The sequence below is a fragment of the Xiphophorus hellerii genome, chromosome 16, assembly GCF_003331165.1.
Source record: "Xiphophorus hellerii strain 12219 chromosome 16, Xiphophorus_hellerii-4.1, whole genome shotgun sequence".
NCBI classification, from domain to species: domain Eukaryota; kingdom Metazoa; phylum Chordata; class Actinopteri; order Cyprinodontiformes; family Poeciliidae; genus Xiphophorus; species Xiphophorus hellerii.
The window spans coordinates 12,498,251-12,513,567 of NC_045687.1; the positions used below are offsets into that span (position 1 = coordinate 12,498,251).

Here is a 15,317-nt window from a genome sequence, read left to right on the forward strand (position 1 = left end):
CAAGTAACCTCCTGAAATCGGTCAATAAAAAATTATTTCCACCTGTGTGAACATTTAAGAAAAACATTGAGAAGTTTGAAGTTTACCACAAGCCATGTAGTAGACACAGAAGACAGAGACCAAGTTTTAACTTTCTGACCTTCATATACACTGTGGGGCAGAAACAAAATGTGGCATATCATTCAGAGCACACCATCCCCATTGGGAAACATGGTAATGGAAGCATCATGGTGTGGGGAAGCTTTTCTTCAGCAGGGACAGAGAGTCCTTTTGGATTTGATGGAAAGACGGATGGCGCTGCTGTTAAAACATGGCAAACCTGAAATATTTCTCTATGCTTAGCTCCATCTATCTTTCTATTATTCATGACCAACTTCCCCATTTTTGCAGAAGAAAAATATCCCCACAGCATCATCCTGCCACCCCAATGTTTCACTAGATGATTCATTTTAGTTTTTGCTTGCAGGCCAAAAAATTCAGCTATTGTCCCATATGTGGCTTTTGGTCAACTTTAAACTGGACTTCTTTCAAAAATATTCAAGTGTGTGGCTGTAAAATGGCAAAATAACTAAAAAAAATATCCAAAACGTTTGAATAAATTGAGAGTAGGTCCTGATCTGAGTGTGCATGTAGTGCACATATGGTTGCATATATAGAGCTATCAAATACTTCGTGACACCAGTGACAAACTACCCATTGGCAGCTGAGAGACTGTTTCGATGTTGGCTTGTCCAAGCCAGGTACAGAAAGATGATAGCTACTAGAACTGTGTCACTTCCTGTGTGTACTTTTAGCCACACGTCACTAAATTACACAGCGTCCTGCAGCCGCTTCTGCCTAATATTTGTCTTGGTTTGCCACGTGCATTCCTGCAGAGCATCAGTTTCCCCCTCATGTTGGCATGAAACTTTAAAAACTAACTTAAACCATTTAAAATTTCTCACTCCGGTATTGTCTTACACTCTCGTGGCCAAAGGTGTAGAAACTCTCAACAAGAAAATGATTCAACATGCAGCGCTGTGTCTGAGCCTGAGGCGGGTCGCATGTGTCTCCTGAAACCAACCCCCACCCCCGGGATCCTCCGGACAAGGGGTGCTTTAGTTCCACTTGTGGAACCGTGCTCACTGTGTAATTTCTACCATTTGTTTTTTCATACTGGCCTCCACAGTCTGTGGTTCATGACTTTTCTCTGCTCTCCTTCTGCTCCTGCTAGGAGTTATCAGTGCAGCACACACATGCAATACCATCTGCAAGGTATTACAGTCATTTGCAGGAATAGAGATTTCACACACATCCCACAAGGTCCAGATAGAACTGCTCAGTTATTCCAGAGGAAAGGTTTTCCATATTTAGAAATATTAAAAAAGGAAAGATACATCCTTACATTTTTCTGTACCTCATTGTTTACATTTAGCTTAAAAGAAAGTTTGTTCTTTGTTGATCTTGTGCTTAATTGAGTCCGTATTTTTTTCCTATTTTCAGCAGCAGACTTGAAGTTAACCAGCTGCACTGTTGGTGAATTATTTAGATCAGTGGTTCAGGTTGTTTATGGTGGCCCCCACAGATCTGGGGTTTCTGTAGTACTTTAATAAGGTTTCTTGCAACTGGGGTCTTAAAATTAAAATCTTACATCAGTGACCAGAAATAAAGCACAATAATAGCACTTAACATAGTTTAAATATAACTAGAAAATTTCGGAAGAAATTTAGCCGGGGCCTGCCAAGGCGCGCCCGTTGGGCTTGGGCCCGGCGTCGTCACGCCATAAATTGGCGTCGACGCTAAAGAACGCCGCAACGTAATCAGTGGCACGCGGAGAACCGCAAGAACGTTAAGCGAGGCGGACGTGCACCATTCAGTATGATTTAAAATGTTGTCAAGGCTTTTATTTTGGAAGTTTTGTTAAACTTCATTTCAAAGGGCCAAACTAATCCCATGCGTAACAGTCATTGGGTTAAAATAGTTATATAATGCTCAAAACACAAGTAGCTGATGTAAAAATATTCAAGGCTTTTATTTTGAAATGTTTGTTAAGCTTCATTTCAAAGCGCCAAACTAATCCCATGTGTAACAGTGCTTTGGATGAAAAAGTCAAATAAAGCCAAAAAGAGCAATTACATGATGTAAAAATATTCAAGGCTTTTATTTTGAAATTTTCAGTATGCTTCATTTCAAAGGGACAAACTAATACCATGTGTAACAGTGCTTTGGATGAAAAAGTCAAATAAAGCCAAAAAGAGCAATTACGTCATGTAAAAATATTCAAGGCTTTTATTTTGAAATTTTCAGTATGCTTCATTTCAAAGTTCCGAACTAATACCACGTGTAACAGTGCTTTGGATGAAAAAGTCAAATAAAGCCAAAAAGAGCAATTACTTCATGTAAAAAATATTCAAGGCTTTTATTTTGAAATTTTCAGTATGCTTCATTTCAAAGGGCCAAACTAATACCATGTGTAACAGTGCTTTGGATGAAAAAGTCAAATAAAGCCAAAAAGAGCAATTACATGATGTAAAAATATTCAAGGCTTTTATTTTGAAATTATTATTATGCTCCATTTTAAAGTTCCGAACTAATCCCATGTGTAACAGTGCGTTGGATGAAAAAGTCATACAAAGCCAAAAACAGCAATTACATGATGTAAAAAATATTCAAGGCTTTTATTTTGAAATTATTATTATGCTCCATTTTAAAGTTCCAAACTAATCCCATGTGTAACAGTGCTTTGGATGAAAAAGTCATATACGGCCAAAAAAAGCAATTACATGATGTAAAAATATTCAAGGCTTTTATTTTGAAATTTTCAGTATGCTTCATTTCAGAGGGCCAAACTAATCCCATGTGTAACAGTGCTTTGGATGGAAAAGTCAAATAAAGCCAAAAAGAGCAATTACGTCATGTAAAAATATTCAGGGCTTTTATTTTGAAATTTTCAATATGCTTAATTTTAAAGTTCCAAACTAATCCCATGTGTAACAGTTACTGAGTTAAATCAGTTATATACAGCCCATAGCAGCAATTAGTTCTAAAGGCCAGTTCAGTCCTGATCTGTTTCAACTGAGCGGTCCACTATAGATAGAACTACAGCGATGCGTATTTGTAGTCCAAACCAGCAGCCAATAGCCTCTTGAGATCCGTTGCTATGGCAAATAATGGTCTCAGCAGGGTGTGAGCTCTGAGCTCTGAGCTGTCAAACACACAATTGTGTGTTTGAGCAAACACATTTTACTGACAAAAAGCATTGGAAACAAATCCTTCCTGTTCGGGAACCGTAATACATATTCGAAAAGCGTTTGGAGCGTATGACAGGTCAATGTGTCTTCTGCGATAGTCCCGAGATTCATATCTGTACCTCACTCAGAGCATTTACAGCGATGAGAGAAAGAAATGTTGTGCCCAGATCTGAACCGAGATCGGCTCTCACTCTAATTTGAGCAAAAATGAGAAACTTTGGGTTGCTTAGAGGCAAATTGTGGACAAACCGTAACTGGTATCGACGAGCCGTCTTCACTTTCGAAGAGATCACAGACGTATCTACAAAATGAAATTTGAATGGCATTTCTAGGTGAATTTGTGACGACACAGAAAATCCTCAAAAATAGGGTATTTCTAGGATTTTTCCCATTGACTTATAATGGGGTTTTTTTCGTAGTTTTTTGCGAATTATGTCGCCACGTTAAGCCCAAATCCCACCAAAAATAATAGCTCCAATGGCGTGAATTTTCTGCACGTTTTGATACCTCATTTGTAGGTGTGCACCCAGCGGTATGAGCCGCATTAACGGTTACGGAAGAAAAATAAAGAATACTAGAAAATTTCGGAAGAAATTTAGCCGGGGCCTGCCAAGGCGCGCCCGTCGGGCATGGGCCCGGCGTCGTCACGCTACAAATCGGCGTCGACGCTAAAGAACGCCGCAACGTAATCAGTGGCACGCGGAGAATCGCAAGAACGTTAAGCGAGGCGGACGTGCACCATTCAGTATTATAAAGTAAGTATATCAGCTAAAATCAGCAGAAACGCTAATGTTAGCGTCATTGCTTTCATCAGTATGTGGGAAATCACTAGGATATTTTCTGTAATTGATTTACTCCATTCAGTATACTAAACATTGCTAAAAAGTAAAATAAATAGCTAATAGCTTATTGAAGCTAAAATGCTAACGCTAATGAACCTTGCATTGAACTGTTTAGTAACAGTTCAATGCTCATAAACTGCAGGAAGGCAGTTCATTAGCATTTACCTAATGATTGTCACAAATATAAATTTTCAATAACGCACACACACAACATATTACAGTTTAAAAATATATATTGACCTTATGTTAAAGATTTCTACAAACTTTTTACAGGTAAAGTTTACAATGAACCAAAATTACAACATTTAAAGAATACCATAAATTTAAGAATCTAATGTCTCTGCAATAAAAAGAAATTGCTATCTTTTTTATTTTTAAACAACACCTCATATTGTTAAATAACTGATTTTATGTATTCAAGTTTTAAATATTACATTTGAGTTTGCATGGATGTAAAATTACTGCTCAGTTTAAAAATTGCGTTGTGTTCTGTAAATAAACAAAACACAAGCAAAATCAATAAACTATATGCATATTCCAGTATACTGCGTTTTGGTTTTACATTCATTCTATTTAAATGTAGTTTGTTTGTGCTTACCAATGTTTTCTGGCCGGATGTCAGGCACCGTTTTCCCCTGGTCAGTTCGTCGATGTCTGGTTTTAGTTCTATTCTGTGGCAATCCGCAAAACGGCGTGTAGGTTTTCGTCAGTAATGCGCGATCTGTGCTTGGTCTTGTTTAAAGTCATTATTGAAAACATCTGTTCGCACAGATAGGTGCCTCCAAACGTGGACAAAACACGAGCTGCATGGAGTCGAAGCTGTGGCATCAAATCAGGGGGCAGTAGACGGTAAAAGTCCTCGATTGAAACATCACGGGACTTCGCTCTTTAGCTTGTTAGCTTGTCGATCTTTCAGTTTTATTCGCTGGGAAAATTAATCATCAGCTTGAGGTGACTCTGCTGCACTCTAGTGGCGAGAAGCCGTAATGTTGGTTGGTAAGAATCGGAAGGCATTATGGGATATGTAGGTTGTAGTCAATTCGTGCTCAAAACCTATTTTAAGTCAATCAATGGGGCTGTAAAACGGTGGTAGGGGGGAGAGGGCGACATAAAATGACGTAGCCGGCCACATGTGGCCCGCGGGCCTTGAGTTTGACACATGTGCAATAGAGGATCTATCTGCTGCTCATGCAAAACAGTCTATTTTAATCCCATGTGTAATAGTCATTGGGTTAAATCAGTTATATAATGCTGAAAAAGCAAGTAGTTGATGTAAAAATATTCAAGGCTTTTATTTTGAAATGTTCAGTATGCTTCATTTCAGAGGGCCAAACTAATACCACGTGTAACAGTGCTTTGGATGAAAAAGTCACATAAAGCCAAAAACAGCAATTACCTGATGTAAAAATATTCAAGGCTTTTATTTTGAAATTTTCATCAAGCTTAATTTTAAATTGCCACACTAATCACATGTGTAACAATTGCTGGGTTAAATCAGTTATATAAAGCTCAAAAGAGCAATTTCCTGATGTAAAAATATTCAAGGCTTTTATTTTGAAATTTTTGTTAAGCTTCATTTCAAAGGGCCAAACTAATACCATGTGTAACAGTGCTTTGGATGAAAAAGTCAAATAAAGCCAAAAAGAGCAATTACATGATGTAAAAATATTCAAGGCTTTTATTGTGAAATTTTTGTTAAGCTTCATTTTAAAGTTCAAAACTAATCCCATGTGTAACAGTGCTTTGGATGAAAACGTCATATACGGCCAAAAAAAGCAATTACATTATGTAAAAATATTCAAGGCTTTTATTTTGAAATTATTATTATGCTCCATTTTAAAGTTCCGAACTAATCCCATGTGTAACATTGCTTTGGATGAAAAAGTCATATACGGCCAATAAGAGCAATTACGTCATGTAAAATATTCAAGGCTTTTATTTTGAAATTATTATTATGCTCCATTTTAAAGTTCCAAACTAATCCCATGTGTAACATTGCTTTGGATGAAAAAGTCATATACGGCCAAAAAGAGCAATTACGTCATGTAAAATATTCAAGGCTTTTATTTTGAAATTTTCAGTATGCTTAATTTTAAAGTTCCAAACTAATCCCATGTGTAACAGTTACTGAGTTCAATCAGTTATATACAGCCCATAGCAGCAGGTAGTTCTAAAGGCCAGTTCTCAGTCCTGATCTGTTTCAACTGAGGATAGATAGAACTACAGCGATGCGTATCTGTAGTCCAAATCAGCAGCCAATAGCCTCTTGAGTTCCGTTGCTATGGTAAATAATGGTCTCAGCAGGTGTGAGCTCTGAGCGCTGAGCTCTCAAACACACAATTGTGTGTTTGAGCAAACACATTTTACTGACAAAAAAGCATTGGAAACAAATCCTTCTTGTTCGGGAACCGTAATACATATTCGAAAAGCGTTTGCAGCGTATGACAGTTCAATGTGTCTTCTGCGATAGTCCCGAGATTCATATCTGTACCTCAGTCAGAACATTTACAGCGATGAGAGAAAGAAATGTTGTGCCCAGATCTGAAATTCTATTCAAATACATGGGAGAGAGCCTCAGACAGCCTCAGAAAATCCTGTCGCATGACTTTGCTCTGAAGCACCGTGACAGAAAACCGTACGGTCTAGATAAATTTCGAAAACATTTTACCGGAGCAGACAGGCGTATCAATGTCAAGACCGATTTTGATACTAATCGTGCGATATTTGTGGGCGTGATGGCGATTTCAAAAATGATTTGGGTTGAAAAAGTTGTCTTCATCTCTCACTCTAAGCAGCCAGAAACGCACTCTAACTTGAGCAAAAATGAGAAACTTTGGGTCGCTTAGAGGCAAATTGTGGACAAACCGTAACTGGTATCGACGAGCCGTCTTCACTTTCGAAGAGATCACAGACGTATCTACAAAATGAAATTTGAATGGCATTTCTAGGTGAATTTGTGACGACACAGCAAATCCTCCAAAATAGGGTATTTCTAGGATTTTTCCCATTGAGTTATAATGGGGTTTTTTTCGTAGTTTTTTGCGAATTATGTCGCCACGTTAAGCCCAAATCCCACCAGAAGTAATAGCTCCAATGGCGTGAATTTTCTGCACGTTTTGATACCTCATTTGTAGGTGTGCACCCAGCGGTATGAGCCGCATTAACGGTTATAAAGAATTATAATAATAATACTTAAAGAGACACTTCTCTCCGACAATAGTAATAGGTTCCTGCCATTGCTTTGCATGGCAGGCCCCAACTAGAAAATTTCGGAAGAAATTTAGCCGGGGCCTGCCAAGGCGCGCCCGTCGGGCATGGGCCCGGCGTCGTCACGCCACAAATCGGCGTCGACGCTAAAGAACGCCGCAACGTAATCAGTGGCACGCGGAGAACCGCAAGAACGTTAAGCGAGGCGGACGTGCACCATTCAGTATTATAAAGTAAGTATATCAGCTAAAATCAGCAGAAACGCTAATGTTAGCAAAATCAATAAACTATATGCATATTCCAGTATACTGAGTTTTGGTTTTACATTCATTCTATTTAAATGTAGTTTGTTTGTGCTTACCAATGTTTTCTGGCCGGATGTCAGGCACCGTTTTCCCCTGGTCAGTTCGTCGATGTCTGGTTTTAGTTCTATTCTGTGGCAATCCGCAAAACGGCGTGTAGGTTTTCGTCAGTAATGCGCGATCTGTGCTTGGTCTTGTTTAAAGTCATTATTGAAAACATCTGTTCGCACAGATAGGTGCTTCCAAACGTGGACAAAACACGAGCTGCATGGAGTCGAAGCTGTGGCATCAAATCAGGGGGCAGTAGACGGTAAAAGTCCTCGATTGAAACATCACGGGACTTCGCTCTTTAGCTTGTTAGCTTGTCGATGTTTCAGTTTTATTCGCTGGGAAAATTAATAATCAGCTTGAGGTGACTCTGCTGCACTCTAGTGGCGAGAAGCCGTAATGTTGGTTGGTAAGAATCGGAAGGCATTATGGGATATGTAGTTTGTAGTCAATTCGTCCTCAAAACCTATTTTAAGTCAATCAATGGGGCTGTAAAACGGTGGTAGGGGGGAGAGGGCCACATAAAATGACGTAGCGGGCAACATGTGGCCCGCGGGCCTTGAGTTTGACACATGTGCAATAGAGGATCTATCTGCTGCTCATGCAAAACAGTCTATTTTAATCCCATGTGTAATAGTCATTGGGTTAAATCAGTTATATAATGCTGAAAACGCAAGTAGTTGATGTAAAAATATTCAAGGCTTTTATTTTGAAATTTTTGTTAAGCTTCATTTCAAAGGGCCAAACTAATACCATGTGTAACAGTGCTTTGGATGAAAAAGTCAAATAAAGCCAAAAACAGCAATTACCTGATGTAATAATATTCAAGGCTTTTATTTTGAAATTTTCATCAAGCTTAATTTTAAATTGCCACACTAATCCCATGTGTAACAATTGCTGGGTTAAATCAGTTATATAAAGCCAAAAAGAGCAATTACGTCATGTAAAAATATTCAAGGCTTTTATTTTGAAATTTTCAGTATGCTTCATTTCAAAGGGCCAAACTAATACCATGTGTAACAGTGCTTTGGATGAAAAAGTCAAATAAAGCCAAAAAGAGCAATTACATGATGTAAAAATATTCAAGGCTTTTATTTTGAAATTTTCAGTATGCTTCATTTCAGAGGGCCAAACTAATCCCATGTGTAACAGTGCTTTGGATGAAAAAGTCATACAAAGCCAAAAACAGCAATTACATGATTTAAAAATATTCAAGGCTTTTATTTTGAAATTTTCATTACGCTTCATTTTAAAGTTCTGAACTAATACCATGTGTAACAGTGCTTTGGATGAAAAAGTCACATAAAGCCAAAAACAGCAATTGCCTGATGTAAAAATATTCAAGGCTTTTATTTTGAAATTATTATTATGCTCCATTTTAAAGTTCCGAACTAATCCCATGTGTAACAGTGCTGTGGATGAAAAAGTCATATACGGCCAAAAAGAGCAATTACGTCATGTAAAATATTCAAGGCTTTTATTTTGAAATTTTCAGTATGCTTAATTTTAAAGTTCCAAACTAATCCCATGTGTAACATTGCTTTGGATGAAAAAGTCATATACGGCCAAAAAGAGCAATTACGTCATGTAAAATATTCAAGGCTTTTATTTTGAAATTTTCAGTATGCTTAATTTTAAAGTTCCAAACTAATCCCATGTGTAACAGTTACTGAGTTAAATCAGTTATATACAGCCCATAGCAGCAGGTAGTTCTAAAGGCCAGTTCTCAGTCCTGATCTGTTTCAACTGAGGATAGATAGAACTACAATGATGCGTATTTGTAGTACAAATCAGCAGCCAATAGCCTCTTGAGATCCGTTGCTATGGTAAATAATGGTCTCAGCAGGGTGTGAGCTCTGAGCTCTGAGCTGTCAAACACACAATTGTGTGTTTGAGCAAACACGTTTTACTGAAAAGAAGCATTGGAAACAAATCCTTCCTGTTCAGGAACCGTAATACATATTCAAAAAGCGTTTGTAGCGTATGACAGTTCAATGTGTCTTCTGCGATAGTCCCGAGATTCATATCTGTACCTCACTCAGAGCATTTACAGCGATGAGAGAAAGAAATGTTGTGCCCAGATCTGAACCGAGATGGGCTGTCACTCTAATTTGAAGAAAAATGAGAAACTTTGGGTCGCTTAGAGGCAAATTGTGGACAAACCGTAACTGGTATCGACGAGCCGTCTTCACTTTCGAAGAGATCACAGACGTATCTACAAAATGAAATTTGAATGGCATTTCTAGGTGAATTTGTGACGACACAGAAAATCCTCAAAAATAGGGTATTTCTAGGATTTTTCCCATTGACTTATAATGGGGTTTTTTTCGTAGTGTTTTGCGAATTATGTCGCCACGTTAAGCCCAAATCCCACCACAAGTAATAGCTCCAATGGCGTGAATTTTCTGCACGTTTTGATACCTCATTTGTAGGTGTGCACCAAGCGGTATGAGCCGCATTAACGGTTACGGAAGAATAAAGAATATTAAAGAGACGCTTCTCTCCGACAATAGTAATAGGTTCCTGCCATTGCTTTGCATGGCAGGCCCCAATTAAAGAGACGCTTCTCTCCGACAATAGTAATAGGTTCCTGCCATTGCTTTGCATGGCAGGCCCCAATAATTCAAATTCAAATGTAATCTTTGTACGGATGGTTTGACTTAACCTTTATGAAAAATAAATAAAAGCTTAGACAGGGATTTTGTGGGTACATTGACAATAAAGTTACTGTTACAAGCATTTTCATAAGTCAGGAGTTAACAACAAGATATATGTGTACTTACCTAAGATTCCAGTATCTGCCGCCTGAGTATTAATTGGAAGGTTGAACTGTAAAAACAAGACTGGGTAAATACCAGAGAAAATTTATCTTGACACTGCGCACACTGAGAGGGATGGTAAGGGGGAATTTTGAAAAATTGGGTTGTTTTTCTTGGGCTTCAAGATGCCCAAGAATGACTTTATTTTACTTAACTTTTGTTTACACAGAAAAGTCTCATTGAGACATGAGGCCCCATTTTCAGACTCGCAACTTTAATACCTTCTGCAGCCTTTTACCCGGTCCAGGTGATGCTATTATATTGAAGGGTTTTACACATTTAAGAGTGTTTGACAGATCCAAAGACAAAAAATAAAATACTTTTAAATGAGATACTGCATTATTTATTAATTTTGATTCTAAATTATTAGAAACTAATTCTTTTATTAAATTTTTTTTTACCTGAATTAGCCTTTACAACATAACCTGGCCACTGCCTTACACACATTTCTGCTCGATTCTAATCTCTCTTCACTGCTTCTTCTGGGGTTTTTTCCCATTGAATTGGATTGTCTCCGATCAATCAGCGAACAGAAGGAGAATTTAACGATGACATAAATTTTCTGCAATATTTTTGAATTGTAGTCTTGTCTGTAGTTTTAGCAGTGGCTGCAGAGGAAGTGAACAAAGCCATTCAATCCGTGTTTGCCACACTTCCAAACATTGAATTAACATTAAAATCTGACTCGTTCAACTCTACAGCTCTTAGCAGTGGAGGATGGTTGTTTATAAAGTAGGCGATTTCCGGTAAGCTTCATAGCATTGATCTGGTGAATTACAGATCAGTGCTATGAAGTCGCAGTTAAATGTTAGCAATTGGGTAGAATTTAAGACTTCAACACAGTCCACGCCTCCAGTAAGTAACAATTTTCTTAGTAGCCGAGAGTCCAGAAGCAAAGCATAGAACAAGAGGCTGGTTTTTAAAACTCATATTCTCACATTTATCTGTAGTTTGCAGTTTACAAAAACTATTTCCTGGGTTTTTCATATTGGTTTCACGTCTGTTGACTTGTTGTTTCATTTAATCTGTTTTGTAAATTAGTTCATACTTGAGATTGACAGTTCTACTTTTTATGTTTCCATTTGCACATTTACTTGCTCTTACTTCAACAATAAATAGATATTTACTTAACAAATACATAAAAAGAAAGGGGAGCAAATTCTTGTAGTGATGACAAATAGTGGAAAAAAAAACATGCATTTGGTCTGAGCTGTAAATCACAGTCCAGTGGCTGCAGGGCCGTCACCACATCGGACTCCTAATCACTGTGGTTCAGTAAAAGATGGCGAGGCAGCTTATAGCTCTGCCCAGGGGAACCTATAAAACTCTCGTGAAGCTTGGAGCCAACTCCTGCCTGCTAACAGTTTTAAATGCAGGCACTTTGCCACGTAGAGCCAAGCTGGGCTGACGGGAATTTCTGCAGGCTGTTTTATAATCACTCCTCAAATCATGTCTGCACTTAAATTTGCTGTTCGCCTCTCTGCATTGATGAGCAAACTTGTGCTTAAATCATCCAACTGTCTCACTTCATTCTGGTTGTTGTGTGACCCCTTTTTCTGTTTTATATGCGCTGTCATTTCTGACCTCATTCACCTTTTACGTTCATAATTTACTGTTACTTTTATAGTTTGTTCCACCTTTATTATAAGTTCAGGTTTAGCCGACATTTATGGATCCTCCATACAGCTCATAGAGGGTATAAACTGACTTGAGATTTATTATTTGGAATCATACTATCATGAGGAATCCATAAGAAATGGGGGGAAAAAAGGAAAACAAAAGCATTGTTATTGAAAAGGGAAATTCTACGTAAGAACCTCGAAGGTCTCGAGACAGGACTGTACATCGATATAACACAATAGTTATAAAACAAAACTGAATGTTTTGTTTTCTATCTATTTTTACATTTTTTTAGGAACGTTCTTATTCACAGCCAAATTAAAAGTAAAATATGACATGTATTGCTGCAATTTGCATGTTTTGTTAAAAATATTCCTGTGGATTTTTACTTTTTGTGAGGCCAAATAAGACCATATTTTTTGCTGCAAAGCAGCAGCTCATCAGACATCGACACATATTGCAAGTTCCATCCAATTATCCATCCATTATCTACAAGGGGAGTCCCTGATGTCTGAGTTTGACCCGACCACCAAGCAAATCATTTTGGTTGGACCATAAATCTAAACTCTAATTGATTTTCTGAAAAATGGGACATTTCTGGGTGGATCTGGTCATATGTTTCCAGTTGTTTTATTTAAAGGCCCAATATCATCTCATTTTCAGGTTTTAGACAAAGTTCATCAGATTGTTATTTAAAATCTTCTTGTAAGAATACAGCAAAAATCCCAGGACCTGTGGAAGGGAAACAGGCTCTTCGCATCACACATCCTCCACCGTACCTAACAGTGCACATGAGGTTCTTTTCACATATCCATACATTTAAAATTCTCTGCGTCTCTTTGTGTTTTCAAAGTGTATTTTTTTTATTTAGACCAAAGAACAAAGTTGAATAATGTTTTGGGGCTGATGTTTATAAAATATGTGTAGCATTGTATAATTAGTATATGAAGAGATGATTAGTCCAATTTAAAAGTTCCTGTTAGGATAGTCTTTGAATAATTATCATTCATCTCTTTGTTGTTTAGATGCTGAGGAGGGCATTCTCTTTGTTTGTCTTCAATATTGTCAGCTGTGCTCAGTTGAGTTTGGTGGACGTGTGTTTCATCGGCAGTCACACATAAATGCGCTCTGACAGCTGTGTGTGTGGGCTGCCTCATGATGCGACTGCCATCTTCCATTTGCCCTTTTTCCCACCGAACCCTTTAACCCTGCAGCTTGGAAAAACAATGTCCAAGAAAAATGCAGTGCCATGCAAAAAGAAGAGGAAGAACCTGGCTAACAAACCAGGAGCACGCAGGGTTAAGTAGATGCAGTTCTGGGAAGCTGGATATGAGGGAATAAAATATGGCCAGTGGAAAGAGGAGTAATGAGTGTACTGAAAGCAGAAGTTGTTACTGTTTGTGTGAGAGCAAACAATTAATCCTGCCATTCAATGCAATATATCATTTAAAGTTGAAATATTGACTCTTCCCATCCAAGCTTCACAGCCAACTTTACCCCGTTGTAAGTCATCGTGCCCCTCATAAAGCTGTCTTTTATAGAGGAAGTTTGAATAAAATAATTCAGCATCATCTGGTAGTCGGACCCAGTGTGGCTCAGGGATCAGTGAATCTCCTCGACTCAGCTTAGATTTAGAATTAAAGGGGTTTCATATTTTTACAACCTTTTTTAACCGCAATTTGGGGAGTTGGATCTAGCTTTGGGGCAAGTTTTTAAAAGAAATCTGGTTCCTGTTTTTGTCTGTTATTGTTTTGGCTTTTTTATTTTTTCACAATAATTACATATAGAGATATTTGTCATTTTCTTGTTTCTCTTGGTTTAATTTGGACACATTGGTCTCATCAGAGCTCTTTTTGCCATTATGAAAAGGTACCATAAGCTCAGATATTGTATTTTAAACATTTACGGTCACATGAGCTGCTTGTTTCACACAGAAGAGATTAGTGTAGTAAATATACACAAAAAGCAATCCCTGCTTCACTAACCTACAGTATTAAATCGACTAAAGATATTACCTTATGATGTTTATAACTGGATCTTCTGTGAGCTGAAGCAACCTGGATTTGTAAACAGGGAGCTAACAGAAACTACAGTAATATTTACTACTTCTTCATATGTTGTCTTTACAATGGACAGACTTCCAAGAGTTTTACTGAGATTTTATCTGATAAATCAACATAAACTAGTCTATAATTGAAAATGTAATGACATGTGGGTGTCCAAACTGTTCAGGAATGAACATCTGAAAATTGTGGCCTGCATTTTTCTTTAGCCCCCTTTTTTTCTGACATCCCTAAATAACATCTAGTTCCTTCAGAAGCTACCTAATTACTAAATACAACAGTGCCAAAAAAAAAACATGAAGTCCTACTTGCAGTTTACCACAAGTCATGCAGAGGACACTGCAAACACATAAGCACAGAAACGACCACATTTAAACTTAGTATTAGTTTATAAAACTTAAAAACTAACACGGCAATCGTCATGTCTGCACTATGCCCACCAGAAAACACAGTGGTGGCCATGTTTTTTGTGGGAATTGTTAGTTTCAAATGGGAGAGGGAAATTAATTGGAATATGGATGGAGCTAAATGCAGGACAATCCCACAGTTACACCCGTCTGATGCCAAACAACACCTTTTAGTGCTAGCATGGCCTAGTCAAAGTCCAGAATAGATCCAATTGAGAATCTAAGGCAAGACTTAAAGATTAATCTTCACATAAAATCTGTGCAATCTGAGGTGGGGTTTTTTTGCAAAGTAGAAAAAAATTAGCAGAAAATTACTCTAAATTGGTTTATTATGATTAAATGTTAAACGATTTAAGAAGTATGTATACATTTGTAAGCACTAGCTGCAGCTCTGATTTGAGAAACTCAGGGTGATGAAGTGCAGAGTGATCTTACAGTGACGGGGTGAGGTACAGGGAGCATAGGTTGGGTTAGTAGACCCTGCTGACCTCCACTCCCTTGGTTACTTTTAGCTAGGGTCATACAGAAATGACTTTTTCCCATGATCATAATTAACAGAGCTCAAATAAATTCAGACTAATGTTCCTTATTTCAGATTCTGTTTTTGGCTTTTCTTTAGTTTCACTCTAAAATCTGATCATATCTTCATTTGTTTTGGTGACTTCTTTCCTCGTCCATTAAATGCAATGGGAACCAGTTTGGTTTATTCAAAGATGCTTGCAAGCTATTTGCTCAGCTCTTTCTCTTTGCTTTTGCTCACTTCTTCATTCTAGTCATAT

The 15,317-nt window shown here is 37.8% G+C and overlaps 1 protein-coding gene across 2 annotated transcripts in view; it reads left to right on the top strand.

The window, feature by feature from the left end:
• Positions 1-15,317, top strand: part of LOC116735223 (mitochondrial import inner membrane translocase subunit TIM16-like) — a 120,498-nt gene that overhangs the window by 81,032 nt on the left and 24,149 nt on the right. The window lies entirely within an intron of this gene.